The sequence below is a fragment of the Callithrix jacchus genome, chromosome 6, assembly GCF_049354715.1.
Source record: "Callithrix jacchus isolate 240 chromosome 6, calJac240_pri, whole genome shotgun sequence".
NCBI lineage: Eukaryota > Metazoa > Chordata > Mammalia > Primates > Cebidae > Callithrix > Callithrix jacchus.
This window is the reverse complement of record NC_133507.1, coordinates 86,465,985-86,487,210: the sequence shown is the minus strand read 5'-3', so window position 1 is coordinate 86,487,210 and position 21,226 is coordinate 86,465,985. Positions and strand designations below refer to the sequence as shown.

General features: G+C 37.5%; 1 long non-coding RNA gene across 1 annotated transcript in view; it reads right to left on the bottom strand.

The window, feature by feature from the left end:
* LOC144576662 (uncharacterized) overlaps nucleotides 1-14,690 on the bottom strand; it is a 239,910-nt gene extending 225,220 nt beyond the window's left edge. Inside the window, exon 1 of the long non-coding RNA XR_013518951.1 lies at nucleotides 12,792-14,690. This is a non-coding gene — a long non-coding RNA (uncharacterized LOC144576662). The remainder of the gene's footprint in view (nucleotides 1-12,791) is intronic.
* Nucleotides 14,691-21,226: the final 6,536 nt, after the last annotated feature.

Genomic DNA, 21,226 nt, shown 5'->3' with positions numbered 1-21,226 from the left:
TAAATAACAACCAGAAAGAAAACTCAGATTACCTGAAGAACGAGTCAGTCTGAAGCAGAGTTTTTGTCAGCAAAAACAGAACCAGCAGGAAACAGAATAATATCCTCAAAGTGCTATGAAAACAAAAATATTAGAATTGTATACCCAACTAAAAAGATTAAGCATATGATAAATAGATTTTTGAATAAAGACTGGTAGAGTTCATGAGCTTCAGATTCCTCCATGAAAGAACCACCAACAGTGTACTTTAGTAAGAACACTGAACCAGAAGAAAGATAAAAATTACAATGATCAAAGAAATTAGAAAACATTCAAGTAAATATTGCAGTAAAAATAATAATGGCTTAGTATAGACGGTAAAAAATGAAAAGTAAAATAGTATATTGGTAGTGGAAGAGTGTAATGATTAGGCATTAAAACAAACAAGTCAAATGTGCTTGTTAAAAACCTATGTGAAACCATTGAAAAATAGAAACAAAATATATAACTCCCATTTCAAAACAAAGAACATGAAAAATAATTATGCTAAGAACAGTAGAAAAAAAACAAAGTAAAACATGGTAAATAGAAATTTCAAATAATTTAAAATCATAGAATGTCACATTTTCATCAATTACAGCAAAGATACGTGGAATCAGAACTAACATACATTGCTCTTGCTGCCACTTGTCACCGCTGAAAAAGAGAATGAATACTTATTGAAATCATATTAGCTTACATTTATATTTCTGTAACCAGCTGTAAGGAAGGGTTGGAAATAGTAATTTTGGGGATTCCAGGTGGAGAAGCTGGGATTATGAATGTGAGGAACATCTAAAGAGAGGGAATTCAGTGGAGCCACAATTCCAAATCTCCACTCTGGACAAATCATGCAGCAACAAGAGGCCAACAATAAAAAGAGACCGTGTGCGGCTGGGCGCGGTGGCTCACGCCCATAATCCCAGCACTTTGGGAGGCCGAGTCAAAACAAAAACAAAAACAAAAGTAGTGTTTATAACTAATTAATCACAACCAGTTACAGATTTCTTCGTTCCTTCTCTTTTCCTACTGCTTCATTTGACTAATTTTAAATATAATAAGTAAATAAATGACACCAATTTTGATAAGATCAATACACTCATCTCAATACTTTCTTGATTCCTTTGATGCTAGGAATGGCCATGTGACAGTTTCTATGCAGGGAGATATGGCAGGAAGGGTGATATGGATTTCTTGGAAAGCTTTTGCTTTCTTGAGTCTTAGAGGTATAGCAGCCATCTTGCTGCCATGAGACAATATGGCCAAGGGCTGAGCCAAGAGAACCGTATTGACAACTGTCCTGACATTGTTAGACTCTTCACCCAAGGACCTATCTATCCTCAGACACTTTGCTAAGGGAAATAAGGAAACTCTGTTTAATGCATGTTTTAAGCTTTTCTGTTACTTACAGCTGAGTACGTTCCCAACTGATAAAGAATTATCTATTAAGGTTTAATTAGGTATGTACAGAGCACATACTTAAGCTAGACCAATTAAAATATGAATTTAGAAAAAGCAAAGCTGATTTCAAATCCCATCTAAATTTTGTGCATTGTCAGTTTTGTTTTTTGTGTTCTTTTTCTCAAGAGACAGGGTCTTACTATGTCACCCAGGCTGGAGTGTCGGAACGATTCGCAGGCGCAATGATTGCACAGTATAGCCTCAAACTCCTGGCTTCACGTGATCTTCTAGCCTCAGCCTCCCAAGTAGCTGGAACCAGAGATGCATGCCACCACACCCTGATAAGATATTTTAAATGTGTTATTGGAACATTTAAAATATATACTGGGGTACCCAGATACTGAGTGTATAAACTTAAAACTAAACCTTTAATACATGAATACTGTTAAAGGTTACCTGATAAGTTTGAAACAGATGCTACAGTGTGTGAAAAATGTGGTGCTTAAACTTTCCAAGATCTGAAAAACACTTTAGTAAGTGGGCAAGGCAAATAAAAAGTATAGAAGATGTGATCTTTGCTTGTATACACTTTGACCTTTAGCTTTGTGCTTTCCTCTGGAGAGCCAACATCACCAGCAAAATTAATGTATTAAAAACCCATGTCCTATATGAGGCCAACAATCATATGAAAAAATGCTCATCGTCACTGGTCATCAGAGAGATGCAAATCAAAACCACATTGAGGTACCATCTCACGCCAGTTAGAATGGCGATCATTAAAAAATCTGGAGACAACAGATGCTGGAGAGGATGTGGAGAAAAAGGAACACTTTTACACTGTTGGTGGGAGTGTAAATTAGTTCAACCATTGTGGAAGACAGTGTGGCGATTCCTCAAGGCCTTAGAAATAGAAATTCCATTTGACCCAGCAATCCCATTACTGGGTATATATCCAAAAGACTATAAATCGTTCTACTATAAGGACACATGTACACGAATGTTCATTGCAGCACTGTTTACAATAGCAAAGACCTGGAATCAACCCAAATGCCCATTGATAATAGACTGGATTGGAAAAATGTGGCACATATACACCATGGAATATTATGCAGCAATCAGAAATGATGAGTTTGTGTCATTTGTAGGGACATGGATGAATCTGGAGAACATCATCCTCAGCAAACTGACACAAGAACAGAAAATGAAACACCGCATATTCTCACTCATAGGTGGGTGATGAAAAATGAGAACACATGGACACAGAAAGGGGAGTACTAAACACTGGGGTCTATTGGGGGGAAAAGGGGAGGGCCAGTGGGAGGGGGAGGTGGGGAGGGATAGCCTGGGGAGAAATGCCAAATGTGGGTGAAGGGGAGAAGAAAAGCAAAGCACACTGCCAAGTGTGTACCTACGCAACTGTCTTGCATGCTCTGCTCATGTACCCCAAAACCTATAATCCAATAAAAAATTTAAAAAAAAAAAAAAAACCCATGTCCAGCTGGGCATGGGGGCTCATGCCTATAATCCCCATACTTTGGGAAGTCAAGCTGGGTGGATGACTTGAGGTCAGGAGTTCAAGACCAGCCTAGCCAACATGGTGAACTCCGTCTCTACTAAAAATACAAAAATTAGCCAGGTGTGGTGGCACATGCCTTTAATCCGAGCTCCTTAGGAGGCTGAGTTAGAAGAATTACTTGCACCTGGGAAGCAGAGTTTGCAGTAAGCCAAGATCATGACACTGCACTCCAGCGTGGCAACCAGAGTGAAACTCCATCTCAAAAAAAAAAAAAAAAAAAGTCGCTGAGATTCAATCTGATATTGAATGTACAAATATTTTATTTCCTACAAGATATATTTATGTGACATTCAGAATCAATAGGCATGGATTACTGGAATTTTGATATATTGGTTCAAATGCCTTAAATATACAGGCTCAACTAATGTGCTCACTCAAGCTCATTAAGGACATTTCCATATATCTGCATGTTTCTAACTCTTCTTGAACTAATCACTCTTTATTCAAAGATATATCTGAGTTACCTGTTTTAATCATTGCTTTAAAGCTGTTACCCTAGATAAGAAAAATTACTGCCACACATTTTGTATATATGGTTTAAAACCTGGTTTGCTGGTGTAACACAGAAGTAGAGAAAAGCCAGATCACATCCTAAGGTTTTGTGCCTGAGAAAATAAACTCCACTGATAGTAAAATAACATTGAGGTACTCTTTAAAGAAGGGGGGCTTCTTTTTAGTGTTTGAATTGGGATAGAACCTAGAATAAAAGGTCAGGTACTTTCTTATTTCTTAAAAAAAAAAAAAAAGTCAGAAATCTTTAAGTGTTTAGTTGAAAGAATCAAAAAGCAATATGATTCAATGGAAAAGAGTGTGGGTTTTGGCCTCAGACACACTTGATTTCAAATTCATTTAAATTAATTTATTCAATATATGTATTGAGTCACTACCATGTTCACTAAGCCCCGGAAATAAAATGATGAACAAAATAGATGCAGTTCCTGTTTTCATGCAACTTACAGTCTAGTATAGAGATTTAATTTAAAAACTAATCACCCACAGACACATAATGACATATGCTATGAAGAAGAAAAATTGCTGGGGGGCTTGGAAAGTGAAAATAAGGGGTCCTGACTCACACTGAATGAGAGCAGAAAATGAGTTATTAAAGAGAATGTTCAGGCTCATTTTTAAAAGATGAGGAAGCACAAACTAGGGGCACACCAAGGGCATACATAACATGCGCAGAAGTCCAGTGGCAAGGGCCAGTTCAGCCCATTCAAACAAGCAAAGAGCAACTTTGAGGTATCCATAGTCAGGAAGAAAGTCCATCACTTACTTTTTAAGGAAATAAATTGCCAGTTACTTGATCCCCTAAAATTTTAGGCTCTGACAAGGCAAGATATTATAATAATTAAATGAGTGCGGATACATTAAAGGGCCTGACATCTAGTAGATACTGAATAAAACTAAGTTCCCATCCCTGTCACTAGCTGAATTTCTACTAAGCCATCCTACTTGTTTTTCTGTCACTGGAAGCACTAGCTTTAGATATAATGGAATTTTTCTTATGATTGACTGTCTGATACTTCATGTGCCAACTCAAAGCAATCTCATGTTTATTTATTTAAGGTATTCTTAGTCTTGTCACTCATTTCTCAGATCAACTAGTTAGTTTTCATTCTTATCGCCTCTCATTATATTGAACACATGCCTTTTCTTATCAAAGGTCACGGTCTTCATAAACCTACTACCCTGTTCTATTAGAAAGGGTTCTCCAGAGAAACAGAACCAACAGGATATATGGGTGTGTATGTATATATGTGTGTGTGTGTGTGTGTGTGTGTGTGGGTGTGTGTGTGTGTGTGTTTGTGGGTGTGGGTCTGTGTGTGAAGAAAGAGAGAGGGGGGAGAGAGACAGAGACAGATTTAAGGAATTGGCTCAAGCAATTGTGGGGGCTAGCAAGTCTGAAATCTTCAGGGCAAGCCAGAGGCTGGAGACCCAAGAAAGAGTTGGTATTATATCTTGAGTCTGAAGACAGTCTGGAGGCTGAATTCCCTCCTTCCCAGGAGACCTCAGTGTTTTCTCTTAAGGCCTCCAATTAATTGGAGAAGAACTCCATACTCCCATTATGGAGGGTAATCGGCTTTACTCAGAGTCTACTGACTTAAATGTTAATCACGTTCACAAAACACCCTCATAGAAACATCTAGACTGATGTTTAACCAAAAACCAGCTATCATGCCCTAGCCAAGTTGACATATAAAATTAACCATCACATCTGGCCATGCCAATTCTATATGACCTCAGCTTTACTCAAAGACTGATGCCTCCCGAGAGGGCCTGGTCTCTGATGTGGCCTGGAAACAGAGCCACTTCCCATAAGCACAGTGGCCATGATCCCCAAACCGGTTTCTAGGGCATGTGAAAGCAAGACATCAGGGAAGGCAACGGGAAGGAGCAGTGTTCCTACACCGGAGAAGAAGGCAGTGAGCAGAAACCATGTTGCAAAGGAAGTGCTGACCAGTCAGAGGGCAAGGATGAGACAGGAGGCAAAGGAGAGAGCATGCAAGTGAGAGGAGGCAGGAGGAGCACCAGCAGGGATGGAGAACATCACGAAGATAGAGACAGTCAAGAAAGGACAGCTACAGACCCTGGCTGTGACACCAGGCAAGGAAAAGGGATGATCCCTTTCTACTCCCTAAGGGTCATGGCCAACACTCCTATGACAAAGATTCACAAGAGAAGAGCACAGCAAATTCATTTTATCAAAGTTTTGCATGGCTCGGGAGCCTTCAGAATGGAGACCCAAGACCCAGGGAAAAGTGTCCATTTTTCATCTTACATTCCATGAAGAGTGGACAGCCATGTCGAAGTGCCATTGGACTAAAAAGAAATAATCTAATGGTAACAGACTGAGGGGGAACCCAGCAAGGTCTGTCTGTTCAGTTCCTTCCTGGTCCGTTTGTGTAGCGTTCTTTCCTCCTGGGTATCAGGCAGGAGTCCTCTGGAGTTAGGTCTTATGACTATCAGACATATTAGGTCAGAGAATCTCTTCTTACCAGATCCTAGACAGGAAGGTGGGGAAGATTAAAGTAATATTTCTACATCTTGTGGTTCACTTTGGGGGAAAGAAGTTCTCCTTTCTATGACCCACCTTAAGGAAGAAGGAATTCTAGTTTTTGTGACTCATTTTAGAGGAGAAAGAGGAGCAGGAGACAGAAGTCAAGAGAAAATCAGAGAGAGACTTTGCTTCTGAGGCTGTTTCTGAGGCATTTCAATTTCCAAGTTCAAAGTACTCATCACACCAAAGCACCATAAGTTGGAGTCTCAATTTCTTGGCCCCCAACAAGACAAAAAGTTAACTGAGTTCCTAGAGATTCACTCTTGCCGAATAATATCCCAGTTCTCAACTGAGTTCTGAATATGCAACTCTGGTTATGCCTGAAGAATGTGCCAAGACTTCAAGATTTATGAACATGAGGTTCCTGTTTTTTCATATATTTTGTGTGTGTGTCCTTATATGAAGCCTCTGAGCCAAATTTTCTGAGTGCAGACCTTGGCTTGCCTCCCTACTAATTTTGGGCAATTAATTTGACAATGTAAGCCCTAGTTGTCATATCTGTAAAATGGAAACAATAGTATTACTTACTTTAGGTTTGTAGTGAAAATCAAGTAAGATAGTACATCTAAAGCATTGTACATGGCCAATAGGATTGTTTAATGAATGTTAGCAGTTTTCATAAATTCTAGCCAATCTCTTCCATAACTTACATCTGGAAAGTTAACCTCTGACCACTACGAATGCCTATTATGTCTGCATTATGTATATGATACCTTTGAAAGTTATATATATGTTAGTATATTTCTATTATATTTCATTTGTATTTGTCCTGTACCTTCCATATCTCCCATTAAAGGTAAAAATTGGTGGAAAGGGAGAGTTATATTGGTCAAAGGGTACAAATTTGCAGTTCTAAGATGCGTAAGTTCTGGATGCCTAAGGTATAGCATGGTAACTTAGTTTAAATAACAATGTATCATGTGCTTGAAATTTGCAAAGAGAATAAACCCCTAGTGTCTGACCATACACACACAAAGGTAACTATGTGAGGTGACGGAATTGTTAATTAACTTGATTGTGATAATCATTTCACAATGTGTACATACATCAAAACATTATATTGTATACTCTCTATATTATTTTTATTTGTCAATTAAATTTCAATAAATCTGGGAGAAAATTTTAAAAATTTAAAAACCCATCTTCAAAAAAATAAAAATAAGCAAGTAACTAAATGATAATAAATTATAATGTCTTTCTTAGTCCCCATAATGTCTCACAATTCCAAGTGACTATTATTTAGGTTAACACGTATTTATTGAAAATATATCATGTTTAGGGTCCCATACCAAGTGCTCCTTACTACAGTAGACTGATGTACAGTAGACTGATGTATCAATAAGGGAAATTTTCTTAAAATGATTATAGCAAATCTCAGCACCAAAGTGATAGTGCAATAATATAAATCTGGAGGCCATACAACAGGTTGATTATTTGGGGAGGGATATGGACTGCAAAGGCAAGTTCAATATTCAGCAAACTACACTCATTTTTCAACATTTATGAAATGCCTGCTCCAGGCATGCAAGATACTCTGCTAGGTCCAGACTCCTTAGCTGCAAAGGTGTCATCAGACATGCTAGAAAGATGTATTCTCTGTGTATTCATTTTTGTTTGGGGAGGTAATCTTATGATTATAAATTGTTATTAGTTACTAATAGCATTCTTGACACTAAACAAACAATGAGTTGCTAATCACAGAAAGGGTCATTTATTTTCTATTTTGGGTCACTTATTTTCTCTGTTCAGGGAAAGAAACATGAAAGCTCTCTGTTAATAATGCCAAATTCAAAAATCCATTTTCTTCTTAAAATCTGAGTATCATGGCCCTTCTGACCACACCTCCCCTTTTAAAGTTAGTCTTGACGTCTCACTCCATATTTTGCAAGACCTTCCTGAGCAAGTAAGACATGCCACTTGCAGAAATCAAAAGGCTAAAGGAAAACTGAAGAACCACAACCAGCTTCTAGGGGCAGGGGGTTAGATTCTGCTCGCAGAGTTGCAGCATGCATTCTCCCTGGGACCCTCCTTCCCTACAGAACCCAGAAGCAGAACAATATATCTTCCTATGAATATATTATCAGGACTCGCTTGATGATCTTGCTGTTGACAGTATTGGTTGTACTTCACTTCACTCTCCTCCTGTGGTCCAAAACCAGATTCAACACCCCTGGTCCCCTACTGGGGCTGTAGAGCAGCTGAAGGGCCAACTGCCAATGGGGCTGGCACCAAATCTTTCCAGCCTCAGCACCTGACTTCCCGGCTGCCTCCCTTTCAGTCTCATTGGTTGATGAGGCAGCTGTGATTCTGACAATGAGCTTGGTGTTGGGTCAAGTTTTCTGTTTGGCTGACATACTCCCTTAGATGCCATTTTCCTTGACTCACCCTTGATTACAGGGAATGTTCTCTATTACCTTTTAAAATAATATGATATCCATAAGCAAAGCTTTGGATTAGCATTTTTGATAGCATTACCTTTACTGATTTTTTTTTCAATGCTGAAATGAAAAAGTAGGGCTAGAGCCAGCCTAAACCTAGTGCTTAGCCCAGTAGTATATTAAATATCATTTGTATCTTCAGAATAAAATGCAGAATTTTCCTCCCTAGGAGCCTGGAATGCAATGTTTGCCCATGTAAGCAGTTTATAAGTGCAAATGTGAATAAGTGCTTTTATATATTGGAAAGGTTGAGAGAATCCTCCTTCTAAAAAAAAAAAAAACCTTTAAAAGAATAGATATTTGTGTTCTAATATAGGGAATGTGAAATAAAAATAAGTATAACTCTATTGATTAAAAAGAAGTGCTTTTATTCAACAGTTAAAAGACAAATCACTTGCAGAGTTTGTTTATATAGGAAAAAACTCTCAGTGTTGTAGCTTTCTTTATCATAGAACACCAGCCTCTCTCAAACACCAACTGTGATAATTAATGTCCATAGTATGAACATTCTATGTGATACAATTTATTTCTGCTTTGTTAAAAACAAAGGCCAAATTGACTGCCAGCAGTTGAGATTCTGAGAATAATACTATATATTTTGATAAATAATTCACTGCTGTTATTAATTTTTCAGTTATATTTTGATATTTTAAAGAAATATCTATCGTTTTTATCATACATTTTGATAACATATCTAAATATTACAGATACATAAAATAGAAATAGAGATTCCCACCCACAGAAACTCTCACATAAACAACCTGGTGAATAATTCTTCAGATTTCCTCTCCAAGTGTTCCTTTCACCAGAATCACACCACACTATACCTTCCCTTTGCTACTTCATTTTTTTTTAATGTTTAATAATTCTTGGACATCTTTTCCATTTGAAGCTTTCTAAAACTGCCTCATTCTTTGAATCTCTTTGGTCACTGTAGTAGAGGGGATAAGATCACAGGCTTTGGGACCAAATGGCTTAGCTGCTTTTGAATCCTAGCCCCAGCATTAGTAATTCTGTGACTTTGACAAGTTACTTAATTTATCTGTGCTTTGCTTTGTAAACCCACAAAAGGTCAAATTAATAACACCTACCCAAAGTGGTTGCCTTGTCCATTAGCTAGTTGCTCCTTGATGTTTTGTAAGCATAAAACCACAATAGTATTGTTACCAAAGATATTTGATATCTTATTAACAATCTCACTTTGATGGACATTTAGATTGACCATGGTTTTTTTATTCTCATGTATAATGCTGTAATGAACATTCTTCTAAGCACAGCTATACCAATTTTGTGAGTATTCCTAGAGGCTAAATTTTTGAAAGTGTCATTTTTGAATCAAAGGGGATCTATAATTTTAAAATGATAAATATTGCAGGAGTAACCATCTCCAAAATTGTAACTGTTTATATTATGAATAAGAGCAATGAGAGTAAATTTGGGATTATGAGAAATACTTTATTAAACCTTTTGCCCACATATTAAAAAATGCATAGTTTTTGCTTGTTTGTTTACAAAGGAGCAGGGGACTACTGGAACACAACATATCTTAAGCAACATTTGAATTATATTATCCATAATCAAACCTAAATTTTTTCATAACTTCCCCCATTCTCACAGTTCTGCAAGTCTTTGAGCCCTATTTCTCCAGAGAAAGAATTCACAGCACCTTATCTTTATATAATCAGTTATTATTAAATACAGAAAATAACATTCCCCTAGGCAGCTACTCATAAAGATCTACAAGACAGATGTGTAATGAATGTTTATGGAAATTAATAAATCAAGATATGAAACAATTATGTCATGTTCTACAGGTATGGTAACATTATTCCTCAAACCCAAACTGAAAACATTCTCTGACAACTCTACACATATTCAGAATTGAGATTGTTCAAGGCTGGTTTTCTGTAGTTACATGAGAGCCCAAAGGGGCAAAACCACCCTGAGATGGATGAGCCTCTGAGGTCTAGTAATACACGGCACGGGTACAGTGTGAGAGAATATACCTCGAATCACAGTAGAACTAAATGGCTAACATTTTACAACTTCTGGAAACACATATTTCCTTCTAGTTCTGTAATATAAAGCTAATTTGAGGCTTTGTTACAGATAGTAACATTTGATTCAAAGAAGTAATGCAGCACTAAGTTGATTTCCAATTATCAACATGCAATTCTAAAAAAATTTTTTTAATGATGAAGAGGCTTTACATCAGGTTAATAGAAAGGTAAAGATAAATGTTTACACAGGAGAAGTGGCCAACAGCTACATCTCTTCTTCCCACACATAGTAGCCAATATTGTGTTCTTTATGAAGTTGTATTTGTTTTTCATGCTTACCGTTGTTTACATGTTCTAAAATCTCTGCACAATGGAGTTTGCAAATGAAATAAAGATATCTAAATATTATAATTAAGAATTTTTTTAGAATTATTTTACCCTTTCTAAAAATGGGTTAGTATCTGGCATTAACACTTTTTAACTTAAAATACAAAATTTGTCTAAAACTGGGAGTTGAGGACTAAATAGAAAATTAATGCATATTTGTATTTTTAAAAAGATTTCCAGAAACAGTATTTATTTTATATAGTTTTATATTTAACATCTTTTAAGCATGAATCAATTCTCTACTTCTCTCTTTACCTGATCTTTTAAACTAAGATTTGTCTATAATAACATAAGCCTAATTCTTTGGAAATAATGTTCAGTTCGCATAATTGGCATTATAGAGTTTTTAAGTACATTATACAATATTCTGTCACTAGACACTAAATTGAAATTTTAAAGAAAATGATGGAAATTGCTGTAAGGGAAAAAAAGTAGCCTTTTAAATCTAATTTGTTATGCACTGCAGTAGGGTAATGGATGCAATGAAAGTTCTTTTATTGAGTTCCCATGTCCAAAAGGTATTTAGGTAGCAAAGGATGTTAAGCAGACCCCCTGCCATCCCCCTTTAACTGAAGATAGCAGGAAATAAGGTATATAGGTCTGTGTCCTCCTGATTTTTATTTCCTCAGGAGTACAACTTCTGCAAAGGACACCTTAGGCTGCTTAGCGATCACAAAGGGTACACTAGAACCCCTTGCTGTCTGCTTGAATAGCATGATCTGAAGGGTGGCTGAAACCATACAGGGAGTTAAATCCTTCAGGTGGGTCTTTTCAAATTCCAATAGTGAGGAGTTACTGAAGAATTGGTAAGGATTTCACTAGGTCCCAGCAGGTTTGAGATCAAAAGCTTCAGTTAAATAAAAGCCTATTGGGAAATCTTAAAACCTCTTTGTAATGTAACTTTAAAAAGTTAATACAAAGAAACCTTAGACTGAAGCCGGTAACAGCATGAACAAAGAGTATTTCAAAACTGATTCCATTAGGAGAAAGCGGACATACAAATTCACTTAATTTAAAGAGCAATCCAGTTATATTACTGTGCGAGAGAATAGAACTTACACCATACCATCCAGCCCATTTAGAAGATGTGCTCATTTCTTGCTACATATGCCAGACTTCATTCTTTGTCATTATGATATGCTTTTTAAACAACATATATATTCATTTTCTGAAAGAAGAGTGATGTGCATCTAAACTCACTCCTAAAGAAGATACTTTTAAAACGAATTAAAATTAAACTTGATGGGGACCCATCAGTCAGCTGGTTATCTCTTTTTCATGGTGTCAAACTGCTAATTGCCCATCCTCCTTAAAATAATAGACCCTCAATTGATATTGATTGGTAGATCATTAACGAGTGCATTAATTATAATGTAATCTTTATAATGAATACTAATCCATTCCTGGCAAGTCACACCCTTTTATTAACTGAAGTTATTCATTAATGGTTTAGTGGGGAAGAAATGAACTTTATTTGGTTCTGAGGTCTGAATTTTGCATTGGTTTTGAATTTTTCAGAACAACTGAAATGTCTCATGTACTCAATGTCTCTTGCACTTTCACATTAGGCATGGGAGATGGGTAGCTTAGACACTATATCCTTTTTTCAACCATACCGATACTGGAGCACACTTAGTAGGACATAGTAGAACATGTAATGCAATCTGGATTGCACAGCCATTTAACGAAAGCTTGGACTAGATAGACCCTGTACAGCTTGATTTAAGCCTAGAGACTTTTCAAACGAACAATGTCCTACTGGTCTCACAGATTTCAGAATGTAATCAAGCTAAGCTGCATATACAGCTGTATTCATCCCAAAGAACTCTTTTTCCAAGTGGTCATTACTAATAGCAAATGTCCTAACATTTTCACAGTGATAGATGAGAAACAGAGGCACTCGTACTCACATTTAAAATTTCAGCTCCTTTGTCTCTTCTGTTCTTTAGTTGTCTTGTCTTTTACTTCTCTTCTTCCACCTTTCTTTCGTTTTGTTTTTTAATGGAGACATGGTCTGGTTATGATGCCCAGGCTTGTCTCAAACTCCTGGCCTCATGTAATCCTCCCATCTCTGCCTCTCAAAATGCTGGGATTACAGTCGGACTTCTTTTCATCTCTGTGTCATCCGATTGATGACAGGAAAAAGAGAAAAGGAAAGCAGGAGTTCTACTATTCTCTGTGCATAAGATACGAAACCCTTTGGAAAGGGGGCAAGTACTTCCTGAATAGACTATCCCAATGAATTTCTTTTTCCTAGTGCCGGGTCATCAATTCAAAAATATGAACAAAGACACCAACTCACTGGCTCCACTGAAAGTGTTAGAGTAGGTAGTCAGGCAAGCAGGAGCAGAGCAGGAGATGCCGCCCCCCAAATATCACGTGACCGTCAGGGGATGGCCAGTCAGTTGTTAAGCTGTCTCGCTAAAATAGTAATTGGTCACAGCTGGTGCCAGGGAAGGCTGTCTCTCATTAGATAGAAACACCTGAAACTGGTGGGCAGCAGTTTCCCAATAAGATCTCAGAAGTTGGGCGAGGGGGCTCAAGCATGCACACTAAAAGGCAAAATGGCTGAGTTTAACTGCTGTATGACCTTCCTGTAGGAACACTGTACTGGTAAGGGAAAAATGCAAGTCACTTGAAACACTCAACTGAAGGCAGGGCGCGGCGGCTCACGACTATAATCCCCGCACTTTGGGAGGCCGAGGCGGGTGGATCACAAGGTCAAGAGAGCGAGACCATCCTGGTCAACAAGGTGAAACCCCGTCTCTACTAAAAATACAAAAATTAGCTGGGCATGGTGGTGAGCGCCTGTAATCCCAGCTACTCAGGAGGCTGAGGCAGGAGAATTGTTTGAACCCAGGAGGCAGAGGTTGCGGTGAGCCGAGATCGTGCCATTGCACTCCAGTCTGGGTAACAACAGTGAAACTTTGTCTCAAAAAAAACAAAAAACACTCAAGTGATGAGGAAAAACACCTCAAGTGAGCATGCGCACAACTCCAATTAAACACACTGCAAATGCAGCCCTTCCCAAGTGCTGGCAGGCCACTGTGCATGCAGACAGCCCACCCCAAGGGAAGAATCAGGGGAGAAGGGACACAACCCCCAGAAGTATGCCAATGTATAAAACCCCAAGTCAGAGGTCAAACCGCAGACTTAACTCTCTCAAGTTGGCCGCTGGGCCCTCTCTTAAGTGTACTTTACTTCCTTCTATTCCTGCTCAAAAAACTTTTTCATAAACTTTCACTCCTGCTCTAAAACTTGTCTTGGTCTCTCACTCTGCCTATGTCAACTCCATCTTCTGAGGAGGCAAGAATTGAAGTTGCTGCAGACCTGTACAGATTTGCTGCTGCTATCAAAACAAAAGGATGCAATATATCTGTGACAATTCTGCTTCTTCACAGTCTCTGCTAAAATACCCCTTAGGGGTGTGCGCTCCACCCTGTAGGGGTGTGCTGTCAAACATTGGGAATTAGCTTTTGTTGATGTCTGTTCTGATGAAATGTTGACTTGGATAGTTGCTCTTTCATCCAGTTTGCTGTTTATAATAAGTAAAAAACGTGAAACCAGTAATAAAAGGTGCATGTGGTTACTAAATCTTTGTTTCCTGGATATCCATGTATGAGTATGCATTCTGTAAGTGTATTTACATATATATCCTATATGATTTACGTATATGTTTATACAAATATGAGTTAACCTATGAGTTAACTAACCCGTGAGTGTAATTAGAATATAAGCATTTTACTCTAACACTGACTGAGTACTCAGTGGAAACTATGTGACTAGCTTATCTTAGATACTCTGAGTACTTAATAAACACACAAAGAACTTATTATGCCTGAAGTTATTACTTACTTGTTTACTGTGCTTCGAATTTTTAAATCCATTCCATCATACCACTGCATATTCTAGTAATTGAAAGTGAGTCTTAAATTCCAAACGTTCGAAAAGCACTACTCCAGCAATGACTATCTTGATTGAATGCCAAGGTATTTTTTTAATACTTGGCACACCATCAGCAAGACTCTGGGCCTTATGGAGATGATATAAAAAGTATATGCCATAAAATCAGTTTCAAGATATTTGTAATTTTCTAGTGGATGGAATACCTGCAAAGATGACACACATATTCATGAATTGTTTTATAATTTTAAATTGATCCTCTCTTCCGCCACCCCCACCTTATCTTGCATCTACTCTAACAGAGCATCTATAAACCTTATTTCATGTGAAATTCATGTCTTTTTCATTTGAGTCAGAGATTGTCTCATTTATCTGTTTCTTTAGTGACATCCACAGTGGTAGACACATGATAGGTGCTTAATAAATGCTAACTGATCTAAGAAATAAAAAATAGATGAGCCACTGGAGGACAAAATGAAACAGATGATTATGTGTTGAATTTTTTTAGTGTCTAAAAGAGAAAAGATAAAAATTAATATCTAGAATTTTTTCAAAGTGAAAATAGCTCTTTTCTGAGTAATAAATAATACATGCTCACTGCAAGATATTCAAATATCTCACAATAATTTCTCTGTTAGAGAAAACCCGTTTTAATGATTTGGTGTAGGTGTATGCTCTCAGTTGTTTACCCATGCTCATATGGGGTTAGCATTTTTTTAACAAAAGGTTGGAGCCATACTGTGTGTGTGTGCGTGTGTGTGTGTGTGTGTGTGTAGTTAATACGAACGAAAAATTTATTAATATGTTGCTGATACCTCTCTATGGCACAAATGTTTCTCATTAACTGGTTATTGTAGCTTTTATTTTGTATAATTCATAATGTATTTTAATCTATTGACAGATATTTAGATTGCATAAATTTTTAATTCTTATAAACAGTGCTTTCATAAACATCTTTTAACATCTTTGCAAGTTCAGATTTATTTTCTTGGCATAAATTCCTAGACATGAAATGGACTTACAATGTTGAAGTAGTTTGTCAAATTGCTCTCCAAGACGGTTGTGCCAATTTTCACTCCCACCAACTGTGCATGAGCCATTTTTCTTATAATCTAAATGGGGTAAAATTCATTTTAAAAATCTTTGTTAATCTAATATAAAGGTATTTTTTCATTATTATTTTAAAACCTAGAGTACTTGGGAACTTTCAAATAAATCAGTTCTTGATATATCACACCTGGCCCACCCAGGGACCATATCCAGTACCAAATTGACTTCCTTCTGCCAGCCAGCTCCTGACTGGGTTATCTCTACACCAGCAGGAAATGTGAATCAGTGAAACTGTACAATTGTAATACTAGGTTAAAAACACTTAGCAGAGATTGAATGCATGTATTACATCTCAAAATAAAAAGTGTTTGATTATTGACTGTTGTAAATACTTTTCATCACTGTTGGCCTCCATAAATGTGGATAATTGAGTAAATAATATTTCACAAATTATATAACCTGTTGTAATGCCTATTCTTCAAATCATTACAGAAGACAATCTACCTCTCATTTTTTTAAGGTTCTAGTAGGATTGTCAAACATTCTACCCCAAAGCCTAGAACTCAACAAACTGCCAACATGATGTGGGATGTGAGAAAGAATCTGTAAAGCAAGACAGGTGTGTCTATGTAGCATTGGTGACATGTATACACACCATGTAATATTTCCACAGTCCCAGTATGTCAAAACTTGCATTGGAAAGAGAGACAGCAGCTTTGTGTGTCAACACTTTACAATCCTAACCCAGAGTGTAAACACTGGTCAATATTCTTGCCCCTCAATGATGGTAGGATCTTTACTGGAAGGTCATAAAGACTGCACACATTTCTTTGTGGACCTGGTCAGCATTTCCATAAAACCTGCCAGTGGTATGAAACTTTCCATATTTTGAAGGCTAAAGTGTGACGATGCCTACCCCCCCTGCACTATTTTACTAGTCACTACAAAAGAGGATGTGCAGTCGGTCCTCTATACCCACGGGTTCCACATCTGTGAATTCAACCAGCCAAGGTTAAAAAATACTTGGTAAATAAATAAGTAAATAAAAATAATACAACAATAAAAATACAAAATTTTAAAACCTACACAGTGTAACAACTATTTCCACAGCATTTACATTGTATTAGGTATTATCAGTAATCTAGAGATGTGCACAGGTTATATGCAAATACTACCCCATTTTACTATACAAAAGGGACTTGACCATCAGTGGATTCTGGTATCTGCAGGGGTCCTGGAACCAATCCCCTTGATACCGAGGGACAACCGTAGGTGTGTTAATTGTCTATCCCCGTGTAACAAATAAACCCAAAGTTTAGTGGCTTAAAACCACAAAATTGCATTACCCCACAGACTCTGTGGATTTGAAATCTGGGCACAGCTTAGCAGGGTCCTCTGCTTTAGGGTCTCTTACAAGGCTGCAATTCAGATGTCAGCTGGTGGCACAGTCACATCAAAGTTCGACTGAGGCAGGATCCCCTTCCAAGCTTCCTCAGGGCTAGCTGAGCAGGATTCTGTTCCTCATCAGTGACTGGAAGGAGGGTCTTAGTTCCTCTCTGGTGTTGGCCAGGGGCTTCCCTCAGATTCTTGCCATGTGGGGCTTTCTAACATGGAAATGCACTTCATCAAAGCCAGCAAGAGAGAAAGGGACTCTGCTAGCAAGACTGGAGTCATACATAATCTTTTATAAGCTAATTTTGGAAGTGGCATCCAACAACTGGCCATATTCTATTCAGTAGAAAGTAGTCACTAGGACCAGTTCACATTCAAAAGAAGGGAATTCCAAAAGATATGAATACCAGGAGACAGGGAACATTGGGGCCATTTTAGAAGTCTGACTATCATAGCAATAATTGCTCAGTTGATAAAGGAGTAGAGGTCACTGGAAAAGTAAGAAGGATGCCAGGAGACATGATGAGTGAGGAATTCCTTGGGAAAAGACTCATAATACTTTGGTGATATAGACGGTCAAAAAACATGTTTGAATCTGGTATTAGCTTCCTTGTGAAAGTGTGTGTGTGAAGTCTCAGGTCAAGGTTGTAAAATCATGTATTACTAAGTGATGATGCCAAAACCTGAGACCAAGACAATAATGAAGAATAAATACCTTGAAACAAGAGGGAAATTATTTCATAGCCAATGTAAAAATAGATCACAATTCTTACTTCCTCAAAATGTGGTGTCCTTTAACCTTGATGCTGTGAAATTAGTGGCATACCAGACTCTGATTCTATCTTTGTCACATGGAAACATGTTCACATGCTGTTATTTGTCATTTGTCAAGCTTAAATTTTGAGTTTTGTTGAGACCATAGACCTGGTGATAATCCAGTGTTTGTCCTTACTCTCCACCTATTCCTCACTATGATAAGAGAGTTGGTTCAAGCCAGATATACATTTGGGATCATCAAACAAAAATATAGAAAAGATAGGTTAGTGATCCATAAAAAAATACCCACAATATTTTTTTAGCATGGCTGTTCTAACAAGTTCAGTTAGTCAGCTGAGTGTATGCATGTATGAGTTATATAAATGTTTCTATGATAACCAAAATGAACAGAGATATAGCAGATACATTGTCTTGACAGGTTTTGCTTGGTTTTAGTGCAAAAACTTACTAATTAATGCAAGTGTTGCAATCATTTTTATGACATTCCCCAAAGATGGCACTTTAAGGGTTATGCCATATGTTGATTGACAGCAGCCATAATTCCATACAATGAGACTGTATCATATTGTTTGAAGTGAGGTGATATTCATCTCTTGAAACTGATCAAACATACGATTGCATCAAACAGTATTACAATATAATCACGCTGTATGTGGGGACTGCCAAGGTTGATCAGCATGTTGTACTCTTTTCCCTTGGACTTCTCTAATCGCAGTTGTGACACACTATTGCATTCACATTTTCTTTTAAGAACTGCAAAATCTAAGACAGAGAAAAAAATCTGCATAAAATTGTGGTTTGGTTATGCTCTGTGAGTGTGCACTTGTAGACTGCTTTAGAATTACAAATTTGCTCCCATTAAGATCTTTCTAAGTATACAAATAAAAAACTAGAAAGGCCAAGATAAAAAGAGAAGATTCCAAACAGGGCAGAAAATAATTCCATTTCCTTCATTTTTCTTCAATAAACAAGTAAACTTGGAAGACATGCCTTTTTTTAAACACTTTTCAGTTTCTGAAGAGCCCAGTGATTTTTTTTTTTTCTAATGTACTGTTTGGCAAAGGCACTTGCTTATTTACTGACATTGGTACTATTTCAGATGCAGAACGATGAAGGCCATAAGAACCTATTCTTTTCCCCTCCTTCATTGCTGCTATCTTGGACAGCAATGTGAGGATGGGCATGAGAAAATGAAAGTAGTTTGGCTCTCTACTAGATGGCTTTCCCAGGTGAAATCCTGAAACACAGTGGCTTTTAAAGTGATGTACTTTTTCCCTTTTATTTTTCATTTGTCCATCCGTCTCTCTGTCCATCCATCCATTCATCCATCCATCCAACTCATAACTTATAAAAAAAGCCATTGGGGTATTTTTAGAACTCTGTTGAGGTTAGCTTATGGAGGAACAAGGGGACTAAGCCATCATCTCTTCATGCTGACATCAACAGAGATATGTTGCTCAGTCTGGTCTCCCAGTGTGAATTCGAGCAAATCTCTGAGATGTTACCATCCTATCTAAACCCACCCTAAGCCTAACCTTACTACACCCACTGTGCTGCCTCTGAGGTCAAATCCCACTCAGCTTTTTTTGGCCTACAGAAGCTATATGACTTGTTCAGAGATTCATTGGGATGTCAGGAATGCAGAAGCTTTCTCAGCCTGGCTACCTGAACACCCCACATAATCACCTCTCTCCTGCTGCTCCTGTGCTGTGGCAGGCACAAAGGAATTGGTGAGGCTTAAGGCTTCCTTGTGTTCTCCTAAGATGTAAGACCACAGAGCTTTTTGATGCCAGATTCTCCTGCCCTATGGACATTTCTCCCAACTCAGGTAAGAGGGTCAGAGCACAAAGTCCCTTCAAGGAAATGCCACCAACATCAAAGCTTTGTGCTCTGTGCTTTCCTTCTTTTGTCCATGAAATTAATATCCTGTCTTGATATCTTTAGGACCTTCCTGTGTAAAACACAAATGCCCAGGGTTTTGAAAATCAAAAAGCTAAGAACTGACTCTTTTTACCTCTGTCTTTCTGCTGTAGCATCCATTGCTTACACAAGTAAAGAAGAAAGCCTTAGCTACTGCCCAAAGGTGAATAAAGATCATCACTTAACCTCTCTCGTTTGTCTTCTAGTTCATTCGTTTTGTTGTTTGACATTTTACTTTCCTTTTCTTAGAGCTTATAATGTTTTCCCTAAGATATTGACTAGAACAGTTAACTCACTACCTTCCTTCCTTCCTTTCTTTCTTTGAGACAGGGCCTCTTTATGTTGTTTAGGCTGGAGTGCAGTGGCTTTCCATAGGTGTGATCACAGTGTGCTACTGCCTCGAACTCCTGTCCAGACTCAAACAATCCTCTTCAGTCTCACCAGCAAGTGAGACTACAGGCACATGCCACCTCATCTAGCTCTAATTTTCATCTTTCTTCTTTTTAACTATAAATTGTGAACGCTGTACTTTTACCTCTTGGCATGATTTAAACTACATCATACATTTTTAAATTTTGCTATTGGATGTTTTCTTTAAATTCTGAAACAATACAAATTTTCAAAAAAGTTGTTCATATAGTACAAATATTTTCTTTTTCCTTGTAAATTAACCCCATGTTTCATTAGACCTCAAACACTTGACTATGTGTTTTCTACTAATAAGAATTTCTTACTATCTGTTAGACAACCGATATAATCAGACAGGAACTTGCATACACTTCTGCTCTTTAGTCCACAGACCACATTCCAGTTTCATCAATGAATACAGTGATACTTTTTGAAATAAAAGGATCCAGTTCAGAATCACACAATGCATTTAGCTAATATATATTTTTAGTTTCTTTCAGTCTGGAATATTCTTCAGTCCGTCCTTGACTTTTATGACTTCAATACTTTTGAGGATGAATTCAGTTGCTTTATAGAATTTCCCACAGCTTATTTCCCACTAGCTGTGGGAAATTCTATAAAGTAACTGATTTTACAAGGAAATCGTCTGATGTTTCCTTATGATAGATTCAGATTATAATATCATAGCACTGATGCTGTGTTCTCAATGCATCCTACCAGGTCATTAGTGGTTTCAGTAACTGATACTCACTTTGACCACTTCATGAAAGAGATGCCTGTTAGGCTCCTCCACTATAAAGCTACCTTTATCACCCTTTGGGGAAAGGTACTTTGAAACTATGTGTCTTAGTCTGTTCATGTTGCTATAACAAGACACTGGAGACTAGGTAATTTA